Source organism: Crocodylus porosus, unplaced genomic scaffold (genome assembly GCF_001723895.1).
Source record: "Crocodylus porosus isolate Cpor-Errol unplaced genomic scaffold, CroPor_comp1, whole genome shotgun sequence".
Classification (NCBI taxonomy): domain Eukaryota; kingdom Metazoa; phylum Chordata; order Crocodylia; family Crocodylidae; genus Crocodylus; species Crocodylus porosus.
This window is the reverse complement of record NW_017728949.1, coordinates 42,263,143-42,272,988: the sequence shown is the minus strand read 5'-3', so window position 1 is coordinate 42,272,988 and position 9,846 is coordinate 42,263,143.

Here is a 9,846-nt window from a genome sequence, read left to right as displayed (position 1 = left end):
TAATTACATTAATGTAGCTCTATTACTCATCTATAGTTGATTAAGTACAAATTTCTGGGTTATTTTTGGTGAAAACCGGGTATTGGGCCTTGGTTAAAGAAGTCCTTCCAAATCAATATGATTGCTATTTACACTATAATTACATTAATGTAGCTCTATTACTCATCTATAGTTGATTAAGTACAAATTTCTGGGTTATTTTTGGTGAAAACCGGGTATTGGGCCTTGGTTTAGGAACCAATCCCCTATTTATAACATTGTTTTCTATGGGGAAAATCAGTTCTGAGTTACAATGTTTCGACTTAAGACACTGTTTTCAGGAACCAATTGTGTTGCAAGTCTTAGGACTGCCTGTATACAGCAGCAATTATTACATATCATTAAAACTAAACTACAGTGGTCAAAATTAATTAATAATGCTTGTACAATTTATAATCCTTACACTTCTTTAGATTTCTTCACTTCAAATCTTCTGACTAGGTAGGTTGTTTTATGTTTCTCTTTCATCTGTGATTACGAAGGTTTTACCGAATGTCTTCACAGTCACATCCAGAAAGATAAGGGTAAAGTATAAAAATAAATGACAACTGCTCACAAATGGCTTTGTCCTGTTCAAAGTGCCCCAGGGTGGTCTCTTCTGTGAGGATCTTAAAGAGTAAAAACTTGAAGAGGGAAAAACTCAAGATGTGTTGAGTGGCAGGTATCTTCTAATCTTGCATATTTATTGCATATAGTACCATATTAAGATGTAGAAAGCACTTGGCATGGGTGAATGTTTATTTTCTATATTATCAATGTGGAACAAATAATAAACATCCTGATGATACTAACATGCAGCAGGGAAAAATAGAAGAAACTTTACTATACACACAGGTAAGTGGAACAGTCTTCCAAAGGAACCTTGTAGAATTGTGATCATTAGACATAGTCTAGCCTTGACAGGGATCACTTTATTGCAGGGGTCAGTAACATTTTTGGGCAGAGTGCCAAAAACACCTACAACCTTCACTTTTAAGATTTTGGCGTGCTGGGGCAGATGGTGCAGGAGCTGCAAGGGGCCCAATCCTTATTGTGGCAGCACAGCCCCTGCCCCTTCCCTCCCATCTGCCCCGAGGCATGTGCGCCAAGCAAAATGCCTTTGCATGGCATGCTCTGGCACCCATGCTGGGGGATGTCTAGGCTTGCTTTGTGGCATTGGATCAAGCATAATGAAACCAGCCTGACCTAAGTTCAGGGCAACAGATCTGATATGTCAAAGAGGTTTTTTGAATCCACACACATGACTAGTGAGTGTGTGTATTGTATGTTCTCCAACTATGAAAAATACCCTTTGTTATCCAGAATCTTGTTCTAAAAAAGCAAGGTGTCAGTGTAAAGAAATATGACCTTTATAAAAAAAAAAAGTTATTACGTTAAAAGAAATAGGGAAATGGTATAGGAATGGTGGGAACTACCTTTGAAAAGTATTTGAAGAACTTTCACTTTTGAAAACAATTAGCTACAGACCTGTTTGCATAGTTGAGCCCTGTCCAACAAGAATTCCTGTCAAGTGAAACATTAACCCTGATGCTAAAGGAATGCAGTTTTATCAGGGCAATGATATCTTTGCCACAAATGAAACTTTAACACAGGGCTAAAATGACTATTTAAGAAACATTTATTCACACGAGGGACCTGCTCATTGGGGTTTGGAAGTGGGTTATGATATCTTTCAGTTCCAGTTCACTGGTTTGTATTTGGCTTGGGTCAGTAATGATAAAAAACCACTACTCAATGATAGTTGTGTTGTGGCCTAATATATAACATTTTGATTCCATCACTGTGATGTTTAACATGCATCTTGCGCAAATCACCATCACAGCTGGCAACTTTATAGGCAAACTTATACATGGGTGACTGGTGCCTCCCAAGTCTGGTGGGGCACCAGTGGCTGACCACTGATTGGTGGTGGTGGGGTCCCACAGAGGCCAATTGCTAACCAGGGGGGAGGTTCCTCCCAGTGGCCAATCACCAACTGGGGGGTATCCCCCAGCAGCTGATTGCTGACCTCGGAAGCGATGGTGGCAAAACCAGAAGTGCTGCCAGTGCTTCTCTTGGCACCCCCACTCTCCAGCTGGCAAGGGCCAATCTTGTGGTGGGGGGGGCTGGGGTTGGGATGTGCCCTCCTTATGTGTCACCTATGACCTTATCTTTTCAACAGAGGAAAGTACAAGGAGCATTTCCTTCAATGCTTGTGTTGCTGCTCAAGAGTTAGAGCTTGGTTGGGAAGCAGAACAATTGACCAACAAATTTTGTCCCTGGCAGTGATATTTTCTCCACAAGAACATAATGACATGGGGCTGTGATCTCAACAAGGCAGAATGAGAAGCTGCAAGCCTATTCCCAAAGGGTGAATATAGGCAGCCCAGTGCCATCCCCTCAGTAGCCTATCCCTCCAGTTCTGCTGATCAATAGGGGCTATCCCCCTTCAGTTTATGATGGAGCCTGAAGAAGAATTTTTCCTAAATTGTGAGAATTCCAGCAGAACAGATCTTCCTTCTTTCTACATATTAGCAAAGAGGTGAGCCACCAAACCTCAATGTAAGCTTTAATATTCACAGAAAATGGGCATGTGTTTCATTCTTTCATAGATTCAAAAGCATATTTTCCCCATTCTTAAGAACTTCCATAACTAAACTTATCCTAGTCACTCTCTAGGCTTACATATGCACAAATATAGTAGCTGTTGTTTACTGAGGGCTACATTCATTGAGTTCTTTGGAAACCAACCTTCATGGGTTCTTCCTGGGGTGGGCTGCAGCTTCGGAGAACCCTGCTTTCCCCAGAAGTCTGAGGAAATCCAAATATACTAGCACAGTTCAACTAAAGGACCCCCTCTCCTAGGGATTCCTGTATTGTCAGAGATTTGGCAGTTAAAACCAAATAGCCTTATAATAAAATCAGACAAACAAACCAATCCCTACCCAGGGCTACCTGCTGTGGTTCTAGACCCTCCCTAAGGAGCAGTAAATTAAAACCAAACAGGCAAGTAAAACTCTTAGTCTCTTGGAGAGGCTCTCTGCAGCCCTAACTTCTTCCCCCAGGCTTCTGTTGGTCTGAGGTGAGGGTTTTTTATATTCTGACCTTTTCCCCAGTCCTCACTGGTGAAGCCTACAAATCCCAGCATCCTGAGAATCCACTTCTCAAAGTTCCCTGTGACTGATTGAGAGAGAAGTAAGCCTTGTCCCATTTTTATTTCAATGCTCAGGGTCTGGTCCCAAGCTTCAGCAGATCGAGTCCTTTCCAAGCCACAAATTTCCTCTGTCTGAGGGGTTTTTTTTCTTCACGGGCTTGCTTTTTTTGTTTGTTTGTTTTTTAAGTGGGTATAAAGTGTCCACATGGAATCTGACCTTGTTGAATCTCACATTATTATAGGGCCACTATAACTTCTTGCAAGAAGTTAATTTGCAACAGTATTAATTATTATTTCTAGGCCTGGGAAGAACTTTGCTGTCTTTCTTAGAGTAGAGCAGTTTTTAGAAATCTTGTCATGTGGTACTTAATCCTCTAGTTGGAACAAAAATCCCATTTGTAGAATCCTATCTTTTAGTCTCCTTTGAACATATTACACGCAGAGGTCAGATCCATGGGTTGGGTGAGAAGGTGGTGCCACTCTTCCAAGACCTGCTCATAACATCAGCTCCACTCTTATGAATTGCTAAAATTAGGCACAGCTCACCACAGATTATGCTGATTTTTTTTTTTTTTTTTAAATCTGCACAAGTTTTGCACTATGGCTTCACTAGCTTTCTGGGGCTTAGCTCCTTGACAGGTGAACAAAATTATCTGGTGGTATCTCCCAAATTCTACCCACTTATAGAAACATAATGAGCCACTGCTTATGGTAAACCTTTCTTTCTGGTCTAACATGAAGAATGAAATAGTTAACAGTAGAGACATTAAAGTTATGATCATTAGGTATCTGATGTAACCCATCAGGTGACTAGGACATGTTCCACCTCTCAGATTTATTTTTGCTGGCTCATGTCTGTTTTGGGTATACTTGGTGAATATCTTTCAGACATTTTTGTGACTAAGTGCAAGCAATTATTTTAGATGAAAGCTGAAATTCTGAAGCACATGGCAGAACCTTCTGGGAAGAACCAATGCAGGAGTTCACTAGCAGTTCTGAGACTTAATTAAATGTAGTTTGCTAAATGATTGTAATTAAACCAACCATAGACTTCATAGGTACTTCAGCTAGTTTTGTGCCTTTATTAATTGCACAAAAAGTTTAAGAATGTGGATTCTGTATAGTTTTGTGGGGGAAAAAAATCAGAAGCAGACAACGCTTTGTCCTACTGAACATATACTGCAAAATATGGAAGAGCCTGAATTGTAGCTGGTTTCTTTAGGAAGCTTCTCAGAGAATTAATTGTGAAGTACCCTCTTTGAAAAATAATATAAAAAGCAAAGCAAAAGAGGGATTTGTAAATGCTTTCTTAATATAAGGGTCTGCTGAGCTATATGCAATTTGTATAGGATTTGATCTTCTAAGTTATGCAGACTATAGAAGACCCAGACCGGCTTTCATTGGGGTTAATGGCTAAATTCCCAGTAGCTCAAAAAAAGATACCATGGAGCCCATGTTCAAGGTACCTGTTATTATTTGTCATCTCTGCAAATGCAGTTGCTCCAGAAGCCTCAAGGAGCTCATGTCCCTATTGTACTAATCATTACTGTCAGACACTGTCAGTTACCTGGGTTAGGGACAGAAATGACACACAAACCATTATAAGTGATCAGAAACCAGTTTAAATCTGTAACACAACAGAACATCAGTGCACATAAACTGCTTTCAAAATGCCTAAAACTGGTTTAAGATAAACCTGGATAGATGTAGTATCAGACTTAACTGATGTAGGTTAAACCAGTCTATCAAACTTTTGTCTCAGATCCCTTCCAGATGCAAGTTAAGTCAAGGTTAGAGACAGACATTCAAAAAGCCTGAGTCTGACTTGATTCAATCTTTGCAGGTTAGTCTAACCTGGCTAGGCTAAACTGGTTCGTAACTGTACAGATAACCCTTCTGGACTGAAGAAATGCAGGCACGTACGTGCAGTGGCCTAAGTTTGGGGGGATGCTAGAGCAGCCCCCCCTTCCCTTCCATAGCACTGAGCTGAGAGGTGGGGTCTGTGGCCAGGCCCCAGCAGGATGCACTGATTAGGGAGGGGTTCCCCACCTCCTTGCTCCTAACAAGCCCAGCAGGCAGCTGATAACACAGTATTTATTACCTGTAACTCAGTGTTTATGAGCTCATCAAGAAAACAAAGCCTTTCTCCATTACTTCTTAAACAACTTTTTCCAAGGAAGAAATAGAGAGACATTACCAGCTACCTGTTGATTGGCCCCCCAAAGCCCTAAACTGACACTGTCCTGACTGCCTTTGTCCTGTCTTCCACAGCACGGACCATAGCCACCATGTGGTATGCTAGCTAATGCTGAGAGGTTTCTGTATAAGGCGGAGGGGAGGGGAGGAATCCCTGTTTGACCAGAGAGTGTGTGTGTGTGTGGGTGGGGGACGGGAAGAAGCCAGGCAGTACCTGCAGTTTCTGCCAGATCTGCAGCCAGGGAGCAGAGGGGAGGGGCCAGCCCTGCTTGGCTGGAGCACAGAGCAGAGCCCAGCCCAGAGTTGCAAAGCATCTGAGATGCTGGAGGACTCGAATTTAACTTAAACCAGGAAGGGGTCTGGGACAGACCTCGCATAAACTGGTTTGAGCCAAATCAATTAAGCCTGATACTGCATTCAACCAAGTTTGCCAAACCATTTTCAGCCATTTTCAAACTGGTTTATGTGCACTGAACTTCTGTTCTGTTACAGGTTTAAACTAGTTTCTGATCACTTAAATCAGTTTATGTGTAATGTCTGTCCCTAGCCACAGTGCCCCAGCTTTCTAAAATGCTTTGCACCTCCCCTACAAACCCTCCCTCACAAAGCAGGCAGGCCAGCCTTGGACCAAGTGGTCTGTTCCAGCAGATCAGGGAGGTGTGGTCTAGTGCCTCCTGGCTTCTGGTCTGGTCCACTGCAGGCATGTGGCTGCATTTCCAGAATCAAAAGTGAATGTCTGTTCACCTGCTTATTGGTTCAGTTTATGCAACTTAAACTAACCTGTGATGATTGAACTGATTCAGCCGTGGGCTTTTTGACTGTCTGTACTTAGCCCTGATGTTTGTATAGCACGTTGTACAATAGGATACAACTGGTCTAAGCCTCTGGATGCTACCACAAAATCAATAATAACAATTATTGAAAATTATCAGCCCCTGTCTCAAGGGCTTCATATGCAGATTCTTCTAAATGGAAAAGATATTCTCATCAGCAGCTAGTGAACATTGGTAGCATATTTTAAAGAAATGGATAGAGTAGGCTCTTAGTTTTGCTTCTTTCATGCCAACTTATTTCTCCCCAGTCTGTAGGTTTTTGAAGTAAAGAGAACAGTTATACATAATCTAAATAATTTCTTATAAATTTGCTTAGGTGTCCCCTGAAATTTGTAAATTTATCTGGTACCCTTAGGGGACACTAAATATATGCACAATAAGCAAACCCAAGGAAATTACATTTCAGGGAAGATATTTCCTTGAGAGTTATAGAAATTGCATATTATTGCATATTGGTCTGTTTTGTATTCTACTGTAGATGTTTGTAGTACAAACAAAAATGCATTCTGGAGTTTGTTGTATGCCAGTGGTTGCTCTTGTTAAGAACACATTTATATTTTGTTATGTTGGGCTATCTGCCACTTTATGTAAGCTGCACCAGCTGCTCTTGCACAGCAGATTACCGTATGCTTCACTTTATATTTTTCCTAAAGCACATAGTGCTGTGGAAAATCCAGATTACTAAATCTCTAGGAAGTGATTGTAAGTTATATTAAAAATGTGACAACTGAAAATGGAAATGGCTTTGAAGAATGTTACCTTAGCACTCTTAAGTGGCTTGCGATTATGGGTAGTTTGGTTTATACATATGTCTACTAACCTAATTTCTTTTAAGTTTTGCTTCTCTATTCTAAACCTTGTTATTAATAAAGGTAGAAACAGTAAAACCATCAGTTTGTAACAAACTGTGGTAAAAACTAGTGTTACATTAGTACTCAGCAAATGTTTCATTTAATTTATATTGCTTGAACTATAAGCAGATGTTTAATAAAATAGAGCCCAGAATACCTATTTGTTGCATTTCTGTGACTAATTTCATGCTCTGTTTCCTTGGCAGTAAGGAAAACAGTACTCAAGTTCAGTATTAGTAGGGGGAAGGGGTGGGAAATAGGCAAAATAAAATGATTTATAACATGATTTTACCTGACACCATGTATGTGGGAAGCCTGTCCAAGTAATTACTGAATTTAAAGTATGTTTGGCCAAAATGAAAACTTTGTTTAGGCTAGAGTTCATTTTTTATCTTATTTCTGTTATGGTTTGGACTTGCTTACACTGACTGGCAGTGGCAGTGCTCAGACACTGCTTAATGCTTACCTGTGGCAATTAAACCCTACTATTTAACAAAGTGTCAAAGCTTGGGCTGCTCATCTTTCAAGGGTTCTGCAGGCACCTCTGCCACTGCAGGAAGAGGAGACTAAAAGGGACTTGGGAAGATCAGCATAGCATGTTAGTAGAGATGATAAAATCCCAGCAGCATTACAGATACCTGCCAAATCTCCATCCTCACCACAGGGAGCACCTGCTGCTGCCAGAGAGTAAGGAAAACAGATGGCTGTTCCTCTTGAAGTCACTTCCACATTTATCTCTCTGCTTCTTTCCTCTTCCCTTATGTTCTTTTTAAGTTTCCAGTCCTTACCGTGATCCCATAGGCATGCACATTGGAAGGCAAACAAAATGGGGTAAGTAGAAGGTAAGAGTTTCTCTTTCAAATTGCCTGCATACGTTGGCAAATAGATACTAGGACTAGAAGTAGTGAGATGTGTGGCCATGCCAAGGATTTAATAGAAGATGTGTGGGACAGGGATATGGAGGAGGGTGCTGGTAGAGAGTTGGAGGTAGGAGAACATAGCATTTCCTAGGACTGACAGGAAAATGACAGAAGTATGAGAGATTAATGTGTATGTTTCCTATAGACTCCACCTACTCTGAAGCTTCATTACATTTTTTAAAGTTTCCAGTCTTTATAATATATTTGTATGCTGTCTGGATGACAAAAGGAAAAATGATGCAAAGGAAGACAAATCTGTCTCTGTGTAGTTTTTGGTTATGTTTTTAATTCTGCAGTTACAATATGTTATGCTTTTTTTAATGTCTCAGTGGAAGCAGGAGATAAGGTATAGGCTTCCATGAGTTGGTAATTCAATTATTTCTGTACTTCAAAACTGTATATAATATATAATAATAATTACAGATGATTGAAGTAATACCTGTGTAAAGGGACAACTTATCTCATGTGCAGGTTTCTCACTGTTGATCTCAAACAGGCGCTTCATTGGCCTAAATCAGAAACATCTGTTGGAATCATGAACGCATACGGAAGCTTTTCCTTCTCTCTGAGAGATAAATGTCAGCTGAAATGAGCAAAGTTTTTACCTGATCAACTGCCCAGAATCTTCTTTAAAAATGACTCACACAACACAACAGAGAAGGAGATTTGAAGGCAGCATTTCTTCCAAGGAGGCTTGTAGATTTCCTTCTTGTAAATTTTCTAATGGTTGACTTTTAAGCTTGTTCTAGCAGGCAAAGTTCTGACTGACTTGGCCAGGAGAGAGAGTTTAGTTTTTGGCAGAGTCATCTGGCAGAGTCAGGCAGTTCCTCTTGCAAAATGCATGTGTTTCTTTATTCTGCGGTAGGCTAGAATATCTGATAATAAGAGACTTGAGGCTTTGTTACTTGTGCCACCTTCTGGTTTTAATCATTCATCCATGTTTTTAAAAGACAATTTTCCAAAGGAAGGGGCCTGGCTTGTTGGTGCAAAATTGGGTATGATTCTGAAAAATATGGTAGTTGAATATAAGTATACTTAGGCCATTTTAGCAACCAAAAACTAGTACTTATTTATGTACCTGATTTAGCTACCTGATTTATGTAAGTAACTGTAGTAAATGTTCATATAAATGTAGCCATAAAACCAACACATGCATCTTTCTGTTGGCTTATACCTTCCTCTCTGTTTTTAACCTATCTTTATCATCATTTGTGTACTGTAAAAGCTAAAAGGAAAACAAATCCTTACATCTCCTGAAACCAACTCCTGTTAAAGTCAGTGGAAGCATTTCCCTTTATTTCAGTGGATGCTACAATGGGACCTAAATGTCTAGCTTTAAAATCAGTTTTTATTTATTTTTAATAAAACAGTAGGTTCAGTTAACTTTTGTTAGTCACAGAGGTTTTGTAGTACTTCACCAATTGCATAGATTTCATAGACATTAGGGGCTGGAAGGGACCTCAAAACATCACTGAGTCCAGCTGCCCTGCCATAGGCAGAAAGTGTGCGGGGAATCAAATGATCCCAGCAAGATAAAAAAACATCCAAATGCCTTTTGAATGAGTCCAGAGTAGGTGCTTGCTTCACCTCCAAGGGGAGTCTGTTTCAGACCCTGGACACTCAGACTGTGAAGAGGTTTTTCTGTATGTTCAATCTAAAAATCAGCCTTCTAGGAGTTTGTGGCCATTGGGCCTTGTTATTCCTTGGGGAGCCCTGGTGAGCAACTGTTTTCCCAGATCCTGATGCACTCCCCTTATTTACTCATAGGGTGCCACCAAGTCACCCCTGAACCTTCTCTTCACCCTGATGCGAAAATCGCGGTTCGTTTCTTTGGAGGCTCATGAATAATAATTCCTCAGGCACACATTATTTAG